Below are 14888 nucleotides of genomic sequence, written 5' to 3'. Positions count from 1 at the left end.
CAATTCAGAAAAAAAAAAATAAAAAGACAACAGAAAAAGAAAGAAAACGAAAATGGAACCCAGGGGCTTTTCTGTGCTATAGATTCCATCTCTCGGGTCTGGGAAATCTCCCTATAACTGGATTCCTTCCTCTGGTATTAATCCCCTTCCATGTTGGCTATTTATCATTAGCATTTCAACCATGCCCAATTATTGCTTAAGAAAAAAAAATCTATCTTCCCACCAGCTTCTGCCCTCTCCTCTCTTTATTAGCCAAATTAGAAACAAGTTATCTCCAATCGGGGCCTACCTCCTCTTTTGTTTTTGCCTTAACCTCATCCTTCTACTCAACTCATGATCTTCAGTAATCCCCTTGTTTTAAATCAAATGGACACAATTCATCCTCATCTTGACTACCCCTTAACCTTTAATACCATGACCACTCCCTCACTATTGAAACACTTCTCCTTGACTTGTCCCCACCACTCTCCAGCTTTTCCTTTTACTTCTTTGGACCTTTCTTCAGGGAACATTTTTTGCTTCTTCATTCTTTTAGGTTCAATTTTAGACCTTCTCATACTCTTATGTTCTCCTGACCTGATCTCATCTACTCACAGGGCTTTAGTTACCATTTATATACAACTGAATCCCAAGTCCATCATGTCCACCCTTTAAAGCTCTAGGGTTTTACACCTGGGTGTCAGTTATTTTAATTGTGCGTCCATGGGAAGGCACTCAGATTGAATTCTATCTCCCACACCCCTACTGCCCTAGTTCGGCTCTTTTCTTCACCACTTTTCATCTAGTCATTATTCTAAACCTCTTCTTCGCTCCAACATCCCATGGACAAGATTCTAACCTCTAAAGTCTCAAATCCATCCACCTCTCTATCATCATTCATCACCAGCCTGTTCAGGCAACCATAATCTCACTGGATAGAAATCTCATTTCCCTGCTTTTAATTTTCTCCCTTTCCGATCTATTCACTAGTTAATAGCTGGGAGTAACTGTTCTAAAATGTAAATCCGATGGTATCATTCCCTTGCTTAAAACCTTGCAATATCACCTCCCTCCCAGGTATTCATATTATAAAGGTGTCGGTTTTTAAGGAGACAACCAAGGCCCTTCATGACCTGCCCCTTCTTACCTGCTAGCCCAGGAACATTTCCTATCCCTCATTCTCTGCTAGAGCCACACTTTAGATTCCCTGTTTAAACACTCTTCAAAACATTCTTAAAACACATAACGGATTGTAAACATTTTTTAAAGATACAAAAGGCTATGCAGTAAAGTTGTTTTGGGGCTGGCCACTGTGGCTCAGCAGGCAGAATTCTCACCTGCCATTCTGGAGACCTGGGTTCAATTCCCGGTGACTGCCCATGCAAAAAAAAGAATCAATAAAAAAATAATTGTCTCACTACCATCCTTATACCTTCTTCACTCAGAGTTCATTTACCCCATATATCCTTTAAGTACCTTTTTAATTTTATATTAATGCTTTATATCTAAGTCTTTGATTTATCTGGAATTTATGTTGGTGTATTTTCTGTTCATTTGGTTATCCATTTGCGTCAACACCCCTTTCTCATATTCTACATTCCCATTTGTATTGGGCTCTATTTCTGGATCCTTTATTCCATTCCATTAATCCATCTATTCATGTGCTAGTGCCAAATTACCCTAATTAGTTTAGCTTTGTTTTAATGACAATTTAATGGTATTAAATTGGCATATTCATCCCTCATTACTTTCTTTTTTCTGGAATTTCTTGGCTCTTTTCGCACTATTATTTTTCCAAATGAACTTTAAAATCAGCTTCTCCAGTTCCAGAAATGATGCTGTTTGTATTTTTATTGAAAGATATATTACATTTATAGGTTAATTAGTGAGAATGATACCTGTTCACTTGTCTGTATCCCCTGAATTTCATAATAGTAGAGACCTTTCCCACCTTTACTTCTTATGCCTGATACAGTTTCTGGCACATAGTAGTTGCTCAAAAAGGTGTTCTTAATAGGATGGATGGATGGACGGATGAGTCCTTAAAGGACCTGTGTCCTGGAGCCAAAAGTTAAGCAAGCTGTTTCCTTGGCACATAACCTCCAAGAAATAACAGTAATTCTTAATATTATTATTCATAATACAATAATAAAGGAGATGGATGGATTGTATGATGTGTGAATATATCTCAATAAAGTTACATTTGTAAAAAAAAGAGATAATAGTAATAATAATAAAGGATATTGTGCACTTCCAAAAGCAATGGCTTTGACTTGACTTTGAGTCAAGTTCTGTCATGTATTAGTTATGTTATATAACCTCTCTGAGAACTTCTCTTCTGAAAATAAGCATAGCATAATACTACCTACTGTGCAGGGCTGTTGTGGGAATTAGATGAAATAATGGTTGTGAAGCATTTCACATAATACCTAGCAGTTATCAATAAATGATAACAACACTCCTACAGTGTTACTAATAACCCTTAATAACTTCTCCAGGACTCCATCCTGACGGACCCCAAAGATTTGGAAGAAGAGCATGGTTTTGAAAGTCAGTGGTAGAAAATATTTGAAGGAAGATCAGGGCTAATTTTTGAGGAGTAGAGAAAATTGAATCATGGGAACTACACTTATTAATTTCTTTGTCCCAGTGTTTCTCAAAGTGTGGACTATTTATAATAGAATCCCCTAAGGATGTTCATAACACTACTGATTTCTGGACCCCACTCCTGACACACCAAATCAGACTTCTGCCTGCCGAGCCACCGTGGCCTGCCACCCCAGACTTTAACAAGTTCTTCGTGTGAGTCATAGGCACCCTACACTAATTTGAAAATTACTGCTTTAGAATGAAGTTAATTTGCAAGGTAAAAAATAAACGAATAAAATGAAGTGCACTTGTCTTAAACCAGAAAACATAAAGGTTTTTTGTTAACAACCTAACACAAAGCTTCCTTCCCAATGAAGAGAGGAGCGATGTCACAGGTACATCTAGGAATTATTCTCCGTGGTCATCTGGTTTTGTCCTTTCATCCCAGCTATTCATTCTTCGTTCATTCATTCATTCAATGTGAGACACTGTGAAAATTGTGCCATATCCATGGTCTGCAAGCTGATAAATGCTCTTCCCAATGTAGACCCAGATCTCTGCACCATAAATCCTCTTCAAGTGCTCCAGGCAGGGGTACTCCAGGTTATGCTCCTTGGGATTTATGGTAGCCAGCCCTGTCAAGCAGCCAGAAAAGGCTCCACAGTTGTTGATACAGGTTAACAAAGCTATGCCCTGTTCATAGAGCAGCGATGGCCTGGTTTAGCGTGGATCCTTGCAGAACATGGTGGGATAAGGAGCTGCTGAGATAATTTAAGCCCAAAGTGTCATCCAAATTAGGAAGGCCTCCCTCCTTCCCTTCTCCCCCCACTTCCCTTCCCTTTCTTCCTCCCTCCTCCCTGCATCCCTCCATCCCTCCCTCCCTCCCTCCCTTCCTTCCTTCCTTCCTTCCTCCATTCAGCACCTTAAGGGAGAGATTATGATGTGCTAGTCAGCACCATTCCAAGCACAGAGGAATTATCCCTGTCCTTAAAGGGCTCGTTGTAGAAAGGAGGTAGATATTTTGGCACCAACATCGCTATTGTATAATAAAAGTGTAACTGAGAACTATGCAAAATGAAATATTAACACAGAGAAATAAATTATTTTGTGTGCAAGAAGTGACAAAAAACAAAACACCTGGGCTGGGATCCTGGCATGCCACTTTGCAAGTCAGGTAACCTTTGTCAGTCTCAATTTCCTCAACAAAAACAATGATTATACTATAACCCACCGAACCTACTTCATAAAGTTGCTGTGATTTAAGTGAGGTAATGCTGATGCTCTCTTTCCCAGCCTTCAGTCATTCAAGAACCATTTTCTTAATTTTTGCCATATTCACTAATAATGATTTTTTACTTTACAAATATCCACCTTCAAAATATTATTCCCAACATTATAATAAAATTCAAACCCACAGCAGAGGCAAAAGAATTTTACATGAAATACCCATATACCCATCACCTGGATTCTATTCTTAACAATTCAGTTGATCATGTTTCTGTATATTTATCCATGCATCTCTCCATCCATTAAACCGTTTTATTTTCGGTGCATTTCAAAGCAAGTTGCAGATAACGATATTCTTCCTCCTAAATACTTCAGCACACATATTAACTAGAGTTCCATACTTGCTTGCAGAAATTTTTACTTTATGTTAAAGTCACAAAAAATGAAATGTACAAATCTAAAGTGTACATTCATTAAGTTTTGACAGGTGCATATATATACCTGAGCTACCCAAACTCCCATAAGAAATGCAACATTAATAACCTCCCCAGAAAGTTCCCTCATTACCTCTCCCAGCCAATCACCACGCCCTGCCCCAGGCTACAGGCAGCCACAGTTGTGATTGTTTTCCACTATAGGTATGTCTTATCTGTTCTACAATTTCATACAAATGTAATCATATGGTATAGACTCTTCTATATAAGGGTTTTATTCAGCATGCTATTTGTAAGATTCATCCATCTTGTAATTTATTCCACTTTAATAAAAAGTAGTATTTCATGGTATGAATAAACCACAGATTTGTTAAAAATTGTTTTCCTATGCATTGACCCCTGGTTTGTTTTTGGTTTGGGCTATTATGAATAAAGCGGCTATGAACATTCTTGCATACATTTTTGTGAACGTGTGTTTTCATTTATCATGGGTAAATTTCTAGGAGTGGGATTTCTAGGTCTTAGGAATACTATACTTTATGTTTTTGCAATCTGCCAGAACTTTTTCCAAAGTGGTTATATCATTTTACATTCCCACCACGATAATTGAGAGTTCCCATTACTTTGCAAACTCGCCAGCATTTGGTGCTGTGGTCTTTTTAATGTTAGTCATTTGGATGAGTGCGTAGTTTCTCATTGCAATTTCAACTTGCATTTCTCTGATGACTAATTATATTGCACGTATTTTCATGGGTTTGTTGGCCATTTTGTATGGCTTTTTTTGTGCATGTGAGGAATCTCTTAAGTCTTTATCCCCCCCACCTTTTTTTTTTTTACTGAGTTGTTTACTGTCTCTTTATTTTAGACTTGTGAAAGTTCTTTATATTTATTGAACATCAGACCTTTGTGGGGTGTATCTTTTGCAAATAGTTTCTCCTAGACTGTGGCTTGCCCATTTATATTCCAAATGCTAATCTTTTGAGGAGCAGAAGTTTTTAATTTTGGTGAAGTCTAATTTATCATGATTTTCTTTGATGCTTAATGCTTTCTGTGCTGTTTCTAAGAAATCTTTGCCTACCCCTAAGTCAGAAAGATAGTCTCCTGTTTTTCTCTAGCAGGTTATGGTCCACGACCTTTCTCAAATTCATTTCTGAATGTCGAATGAGATTCATTTTGTTTTGCTTATGGATATTCAATTATTGCAGCACAAATTGTTGAAAAGATCTTCTTCTTCCCATTGGATGTTTTGGTGCCTTTGTTGTAAAGCAAATGACCATATCTATATACTCGTAATGAACAACTGAAAAAGGAAATTAAGAAAACAATTCCATTTACAATAGCATCTGTGCCCAGTTGAAATCGTTGTGTGCCATGTTCTTTGATCCTTGCTGATATTGTTGGGTGGGATCTTTTTTATTAAGTTGTTTCCATGGAGATGTGGCCTGTCCAATTGGGGTGGGTCCTTTTGATTAGGTGGTTTCCATGGAGATGTGTTTCCACTCATTCAAGGTGAATCGCTTACTGGAGTCCTTTAAGTGGGAGCCATTTTGGAAAACGCTTCAGAGCCCACACAGCCAGAGACCTTTGTAGGTGTAAATGGAAAATGCTCCTGGGGAAGCCTTATGAAATGAGAATAGAAAGCTGGCAGATATCTCCATATGCCTTTCCAGCTGGTAGAGGTGTCCAGAAACCAAAGATCTGAGCAGACGCTAGCCATGTGCCTTCAAAGCAGAGTTGTTCTGGATGGCTCAACATTTCTTGAGTGAAGTAACCTCTTGTTGGTGCCTTAATTTGGACATTTTCATGGCCTTAGAACTGTAAACTTGCAACTTAATAAATTCCCTTTTTAAAAACCATTCTATTTCTGGTATATTGCATTCCCGCAGGCTTAGCAAACTAAAACAGCATCTAACTGTAAAATACCCAGGAATAAATTTAACCAAAGAGCTTGAAAGACTTTCATACTGAAAACTACAGAACACAAATGGAAAGACATCCTGTACTCATGAACTGGAAGATTTTATATTGCTAAGCTGTTAAGACTACCTAAAGTGGTTCATAGATTCACAAAGTCCCTTTATGATGATTAGGTTCAACTTGACGAAGTGATTATGTCCAGTTGTCTGGTCAGGCAAGCACTGGCCTGAACGTTGCTGCAAAGATATATCATGACTGGTTGATAAACCAGAAGACTGGCGCATTAAACCATCAGTCATTTGACTGTAGCTGTGGCTGATTTCATCTACAATCAACTAAAGCATGTATTCCACAATGAAATAATCCAATCAGTTGAAGGCTTTTAAGGAAGAAGAGACTCTCACTGCTTCTTCAGCCAGCAAGTCTTTCCTATGGAGTTCGTCCAGACCCTTCATTGGGGCCACCAGCTTCACAGCCTGCCCTATGGATTTTGGACTTTTCCATTTCCAAGGTCGCATGAGACACCTTTATAAATCTCATATTTACTAATTTCTCCTGTTGGTTCTGTTTCTCTAAAGAACCCTGCCTAACACACCCTATGAAAACCCCAATAGCTTTTTCTGCAGAAATGGAAAAGCTGATCCTGAAATTCACATGGAATTGCAAGGGGACCCCGATAGCCAAATGATTTTGAAAAAGAAGAACAAAGATGGAGGACTCACATTTTCCAACGTCAAAACTTGCTATAAACTGTTGAGGAACTGAAAAAGAGCCCAATTTCAGTTAGAGATATGAATGAAACAGACTTGGTTAGGAGTAAGGTAAATCTGCATACAAGGTAACAGATGATATTGACTGTAGTTTAAAACTTCAACCTCTGTGTAAGAACAAAGGAAGAGATGTTTACTTGGTACAAAATTTATATTTTCTATAGCACACTATCTAATTTAACCTATATGGTCAATTTATTTAAACAACATGATTACATGGAACCTAGAATAGGGAATGAGATATTGTTATTCTGTATAAGTTAATACAATACCCTGATATGTCCCAGAGTACTTTGGGCAGAAAATAAAGAAGTATTTGCAAAGGGACTGGGGAAGATGTGGAAATATTAATCTTGCCCACTTCGAGAATTCCTGATATTCTCTCAAGTATTAGCAACCCCCAATGTAATAAGTCAGCCCTTTTATCTTGGGGCCTGCCCTTAAGAAATTTATTCCTGCAAAGGAGAAGCCAAGCTTCCTTATAATTATGCCTTAGAGTCACTCCCAGAGAACCTCTTTTGTTGCTCAGATATGGCCTCTTTCTCTCTCTCTCATACATTTCTGCAAATAAATTCACTATCCTCACCCCTCTATGTGGGCATGACTCCCAGGAGTATAAGTCTCCCTGGCAACGTGGGACATGACTCTCAGGGATGACCCTGGCCCTGATATCATGCAGGTGAGAATGACTTTTTGACCAAAAGGGGGGAAAGAAATGAAACAAAGTTGCGATGGCTGAGATTTTTCAAATAGAGGCCAAAGGTCATTCTGGAGGTTTTTCTTATGCATTATATAGATATTCCTTTTTAGTTTGTAGCACATTAGAAAAGCTAGAAGGAAATATCTGAAATTGTTGAACTGTAATCCAGCAGACTGGAATCTTGATGATGACTGTATAACTATATAGCTTTTATCCTGTGACTGTGATTATGAAAACCTTGTGATCTGACACTTCCTTCATCCCGTGTGTGGGCAGATAAGTAATAAAATAAAGACAAACTTTTTTTTAATTAAAAAGAAAGCTTGCTGCAAAGCTGCAATACTTAAAAGTGCGGTGCTTGCTTAAGGACTGACAAATAGACCAATGAAATAGAATTGAGAAAATAGAAATAAGCCTATACACTTTTTTTGTTGTTGTTCATCCTTTTTTTTTTTAACTGGTTACTCAGAAAATAATCATTCTCTCAGTGTACAAGTTAGAAACCTTGGTATTATCTCTACTCCCCTTACTCCCTCCTCTTCTAATTCCATTATTTAGTGAGTTTTAACTTTTATCTCCAAAAAGTTTCTCAATAAATATACAGTATAGTATCTTTCTTGTTCTTCATTCTTACTGCAATTGTCCAAGTTTGCACTCTTTCTATTGCTTGCTTGGCTGGTTAAAAGTCTCTTTGTTTTCTTTCTTTCTTTCTTTATTAATTAAAAAAATAAAGAAACAAAATAAAACAACATACATAATCAGTAATTCACAATATCATCACTTAGTTGCATATTCATCATTTCTTAGAACATTTTCATTAATTCAGAAAAAGAAATAAAAAGATAACAGAAAAAGAAATAAAATGATAGCAGAGAAAAAAAGTTATACGTACCACACCCCTTACCCATCGTTGTCATTGATCTCTAGCATTTAAACTAAATTTATTTTAGCATTTGTTCCCCCATTATTTATTTTTATTCCATGTGTTCTACTCCTTTGTTGACAAGATAGATAAAAGGCGCATCAGACACAAGGTTTTCACAATCACACAGTCACATTGTGACAGCTGTATCATTATTCAATCATCCTCAAGAAACATGGCTACTGGAACACAGCTCTGCATTTTCAGGCAGTTCCCTCCAGCCTCTCCATAACATCTTGAATAACAAGATGATATTACTTGATGCATAAGAGTAACCTCCAGGATAACCTCTAGACTCTGTTTGGAATCTCTCAGCCACTGACACTTTGTCTCATTTCCCTCTCCCCCCTTTTGGTCCAGAAGGTTTTCTCAATCCCTTGATGTAAGTCTCAGCTCATTCTAGGGTTTTTCTCAATCCCTTGATGCTGAGTGTCCGTTCATTCCAAGATCTCTGCCCCACGTTGCCAGGAAGGTCCACACCCCTGGGAATCATGTCCCACGTAGAGAGGGGTAGGGTGGTGAGACTGCTCGTTGTGTTGGCTGGAGAGAGGGGCCACATCTGAGCAACAAAAGAGGCTCTCTTGGGGGTGACTCTTCGGCCTAAATTTTAAGTAGACTTGACCTATCCTTTGCGGGGTTAAGTTTCATATGAACAAACCCCAAGACTGGGGGCTCTGCCTATAGCTTTGGTTGTCCACACTGCTTGTGAGAATATCAAGAATTCAACTTGGGTAAGTTGAATTTCTCCCCATTTTCACCACTCCCCAAAGGGGGCTTTGCAGATATTTTCCACTCACTGATCGAATCACTCTTTGGGATTCATCGGGGCATCACTCTGGACAAACCAGCAAAATCTCATGTCCTACCTGAGATTCCAAGTACTTATGACAGTCAATAAAACTATCTACATAAGTTATATTAGGAAATGCACTAGTCAAAATATAAATTTTGTAACAAATAAACATTTTTTGCTTTAGTCTCACACAGAAGGTGACATTTTTAAATATTAATTACCATCTATTTTCAGTACCCTGCAATAATGACATTCCTTTGTTCTTCCTCATGCAAAAACATTTTTAAAATTGTACCTTGTACATTTCACTATTTTTATACACTCTAGGCATTCCTGGATTATACCATCTCAATCTTTACAATCTATCTTTCTTTCTGATTTCATTTATGTTCCCAGTCCTCCCTCTATCATTCTCATATGCAGCTTCATTCAGTGTTTTAACATAATTATATTACAGTTAGGTAGTATTGTGCTGTCCATTTTTGAGTTTTTGTATCCAGTCCTGTTGCACAGTCTGTATCCCTTCAACTCCAATTACCCAGTATCTTACCCTATTTCTATCTCCTGATGGTCTCTGTTATGAGCAAAATATTCTAAGTTTATTCACTAATGTCAGTTCATATCAATGAAACCATACAGTATTTGTCCTTTAGTTTTTGGCTAATCTCACTCAGCATAATGTTCTCAAGGTCCATCCATGTTGTTACATACTTCATAAGTTTATTCTGTCTTAAAGCTGCATAATATTCCATCGTATATATATACCACAGTTTGCTTAGCCACTCGTCTGTTGATGGATATTTTGGCTGTTTCCATCTCCTTGCAATTGTAAATAATGCTGCTATAAACATTGGTGTGCAAATGTCCATTTGTGTCTTTGCCTTTATGTCCTCTGAGTAGATACCTAGCAATGGTATTGCTGGGTCATATAGCAATTCTATATTCAGCTTTTTGAGGAACCGCCAAACTGCCTTCTGCAGTGGTTGCACCATTTGACGTTCCCACCAACAGTGAGTAAGTGTGCCTCTTTCTCCACATCCTCTCCAGCACTTGTCATTTTCTGTTTTGTTGATAATGGCCATTCTGGTGGGTGTGAGATGATATCTCATTGTGGTTTGATTTGCATTTCTCTAATGGCCAGGAACGTTGAACGTCTCTTCATGTGCCTTTTGGCCATTTGTAGTTCCTCTTCTGAGAAGTGTCTGTTCAAGTCTTTTTCCCATTTTGTGATTGGATTGGCTGTCTTTTTGTTGTTGAGTTGAACAATCTCTTTATAAATTCTGGATACTAGACCTTTATCTGATATGTCGTTTCCAAATATTGTCTCCCATTGTGTAGGCTGTCTTTTTACTTTCTTGATGAAGTTCTTTGATGCACAAAAGTGTTTAATTTTGAGGAGTTCCCATTTATTTCTTTCTTTCTTCAGTGCTCTTGCTTTAGGTGTAAGGTCTATAAAACCGCCTCCAATTATAAGATTTATAAAATATTTCCCTACATTTTCCTCTAACTGTTTTATGGTCTTAGACCTGATGTTTAGCTCTTTGATCCACTTTGAGTTAACTTTTGTATAGGGTGTGAGATATGGGTCCTCTTTCATTCTTTTGCATATGGATATCCAGTTCTCCAGGCACCATTTATTGAAGAGACTGTTCTGTCCCAGGTGAGTTGGCTTAACTGCCTTATCAAAGATCAAATGTCCATAGATGAGAGGGTCTATATCTGAACACTCTATTCGATTCCATTGGTCAATATATCTCTCTTGATGCCAGTACCATGCTGTTTTGACCACTGTGACTTCATAATATGCCTTAAAGTCAGGCAGCGTGAGACCTCCAGCTTCGTTTTTTTTCCTCAAGATACTTTTAGCAATCTGGGGCACCCTGCCCTTCCAGATAAATTTACTTACTGGTTTTTCTATTTCTGAAAAATAAGTTGTTGGGATTTTGATTGGTATTGCGTTGAATCTGTAAATCAATTTAGGTAGAATTGACATCTTAACTATATTTAGCCTTCCAATCCATGAACACAGTATGCCCTTCCATCTATTTAGGTCTTCTGTGATTTCTTTTAACAGTTTCTTGTAGTTTTCTTTGTATAGGTCTTTTGTCTCTTTAGTTAAATTTATTCCTAAGTATTTTATTCTTTTAGTTGCAATTGTAAATGGAATTTGTTTCTTGATTTCCCCCTCAGATTGTTCATTACTAGTGTATAGAAACACTACAAATTTTTGATTGTTGATCTTGTAACCTGCCACTTTGCTGTACTCATTTATTAGCTCTAGTAGTTTTGCTGTGGATTCTTCAGGATTTTCAACATATAGTATCATATCATCTGCAAACAGTGATAGTTTTACTTCTTCCTTTCCAATTTTGATGCCTTGTATTTCTTTTTCTTGTCTAATTGCTCTGGCTAGAACTTCCAACACGATGTTGAATAACAGTGGTGATAGTGGACATCCTTGTCTTGTTCCTGATCTTAGGGGGAAAGTTTTCAGTTTTTCCCCATTGAGGACAATATTAGCTGTGGGGTTTTTATATATTCCCTTTATCATTTTAAGGAAATTCCCTTGTATTCCTATTCTTTGAAGTGTTTTCAACAGGAAAAATGTTGAATTTTGTCAAATGCCTTCTCTGCATCAGTTGAGATGATCATGTGATTTTTCTGCTTTGATTTGTTGATATGGTGTATTACATTAATTGATTTTCTTATGTTGAACCATCCTTACATACCTGGGATGAATCCTACTTGGTCATGATGTATAACTCTTTTAATGTGTTGCTGGATTCGACCTATACACTCTTGACAAATTGATTTTTAACAAGACTGTCAAGTCCATTCAGTGGGGAAAGAATAGTCCATTCAACAAATGGTGTTGGGGCAACTGTAAATACACATAAAAGAGAATGAATTTGTACCTTAAAATTTTTTTATTGTGAAAAATAGCATATATACAAAAAAATTATAAATTTCAGAGTACACTGTAACAAATTAGTTATAGAACAGTTTTCAGAGTTTGGTATGGGTTACAGTTCCACAGTTATAGGTTTTTCCTTCTGGCTGCTCCAAGACACTGGAGACTAAAAGAATATCAATATAATGATTCAAGAGTCAAACTCATATGTTAAATCCTATCTTCTCTTTTATAACTCTACTTTCTCCTTTGATTTTTTAATTATTTTTAGTGACATATATCATATATTCACATAGCATGTAATCATTCAAAGTGTACAATAAATGGTTCACAATATCATCATATAATTGTGCATTTATCATCAAAATTGACTTTTTTTCTTTTTTGTGAAAACTACCATATATACAAAAAAAAGCAATAAATTTCAAGCACACTGCAACAGTTGTAGAACAGATTTCAGAGTTTGGTGTGGGTTACAATTCCACAATTTTAGGTTTTTAGCAGCCATGCTCTTTTAATGCTGATTTAATATTGAAGAGTGGGACCTCTTCATTAGGTTGTTTCCATGGAGATGTGACATGCCCGATTGTGTGTGTGACCTTTTAATTAGATGGAGATGTGACTCCATCCATTCAAAGTGAGTCTTGATTAGTTTCCTGGAGTCATTAAAAGAGTTGACACAGCCAGAAATGTTTGGAGATCAAAGCAGAAAAAACCTAGGTGCTAAGTAAAGACTCACAGAAATAGCCAGAACCTGAAGGGAAGAAATATTCGGCCCCAGGAGATGCTAAGCTAAGAGATGAAACCCAGAGTTTTGCCCCAGAGCAGCTAAGTGAATGCCCCAGACACTTAGAGAGGAAGCCACTGAAATCAGAATTTAGAAGCAACAGAACTGGGAACAAGGACAAGTAGATGCAGCCATGTGCCTTTCAATGTGACAAACATCAGCCTTTCTTTTAAGTCAAGGTACCTTTCTCTGGATGCCTTAGTTTGGACATTTTTAAGCTTTAGAATTGTAAATTGTAACTTAATAAATCTCTATTTATGAAAGTCATTCCGTGTCTGGTATATTGCATTCTGGCAACATTAGCGAACTAAAAAAGACCCCTACCTTCTACCTATAAGGAATTAGTTAAAATTGATCAGTGGCCTAAAAACAAAACAAAAGCTAAAACAATAAAACTCCTAGAAGAAATCATAGAGGAAAATCTTCAGGACCTTGTACAAGGCAATGTATTCTTAGACTTTACACCAAAATCATGAAAAGTAAAAAAAAAAAAAAAAAAAAAAGAATCATTGGACTTCATCAAAATTAAAGTTTTGTGCATCAAAGAAAGTGAAAAACAACCTATACAATGGGAGATAATATTTGGAAATCATATGTCTTATAGGAACTTAGTATTCAGAATATATAAAGAATGTCTACAACTCAACAACAAACAGACAAACAATCAAGTTTAAAAAATAGGCAAAGCTGAAAATGTACAGCTGTGGTCCAGTAGCCATGTTTCTTGAAGATGACTGTATAATGTCATCTTATACAGAATGTGACTGTGTGATTGCGAAAACCTTGTGGTTGATACTCCTTTTATCTATGGTATGGACAGATGAGTAAAACATAGGGATTAAAAATAAATAATAGGGGGAACAAATGGTGAAATAAATTTAGTAGATTGAAATGCTAGTGATTATCAAAGACCTAAACATTAGATCTAAGACCATAAAACTGTTAGAAGAAAATGTAGGGAAATATCTTATAAATCTTATAATGGGAGGCGGTTTCCTAGACCTTACACCCAAAGCACGAGCATTGAAGGAAAAAATAAATACAGGGGAATTCCTCAAAATTAAACACTTTTGTGCATCAAAGAACTTTGTCAAGAAAGTAAAAAGACAGCCTACTCAATGGGAGGCAATATTTGGAAATGATATATCAGCTAAAGGTCTAGTATCAAGAACATATAAAGAGATCATTCAACTCAACAACAAAAAGACAGACAACCCAATTACAAAATGGGCAAAAGCTGCTCAACTTCTTGGCTATTAGGGAAATGCACATCAAAACCACAATGAGATATCATCTCACAGCCACCAGAATGGCCATTATCAATAAAACAGAAAACGACAAGTGCTGGAGAGGATGTGGAGAAAGAGGCACACTTACTCACTGTTGGTGGGAACATCAAATGGTACAACTACTGCGGAAGGCAGTTTGGCAGTTCCTCAGGAAGCTAAGTATAGAACTGCCATATGACCCGGCAATACCACTGTTAGGTATCTACTCAGAGGATGTGAGGGCAAGGACACAAACAGACATTTGCACAGAAATGTTTATAGCAGCATTATTTATAGTTGCCAAGAGATGGAAACAGCCCAAACGTCCATCAACAGAAGAGTGGCTAAACAAGCTGTGGTATATACATACGATGGAATATTATGCAGCTGTAAGGCAGAATAAAGTTATGAAGTGTATATCAACATGGATGGACCTTAAGGACATTGTGCTGAGTGAGATTAGCCAGAAACAAAAGGACAAATACTGTATGGTCTCACTGATATGAACTAACATTAATGAATGAACTTGGATAATTACAGTTAAGTCATGAGGAAATAGAAATAGGGTAGATATTGGGTAATTGGAACTGA

The sequence above is a fragment of the Tamandua tetradactyla genome, chromosome 6 (assembly GCF_023851605.1).
Source record: "Tamandua tetradactyla isolate mTamTet1 chromosome 6, mTamTet1.pri, whole genome shotgun sequence".
Taxonomy (NCBI): domain Eukaryota; kingdom Metazoa; phylum Chordata; class Mammalia; order Pilosa; family Myrmecophagidae; genus Tamandua; species Tamandua tetradactyla.
The sequence above is the reverse complement of the archived record's forward strand: the minus strand, read 5'-3'. Positions refer to the sequence as shown.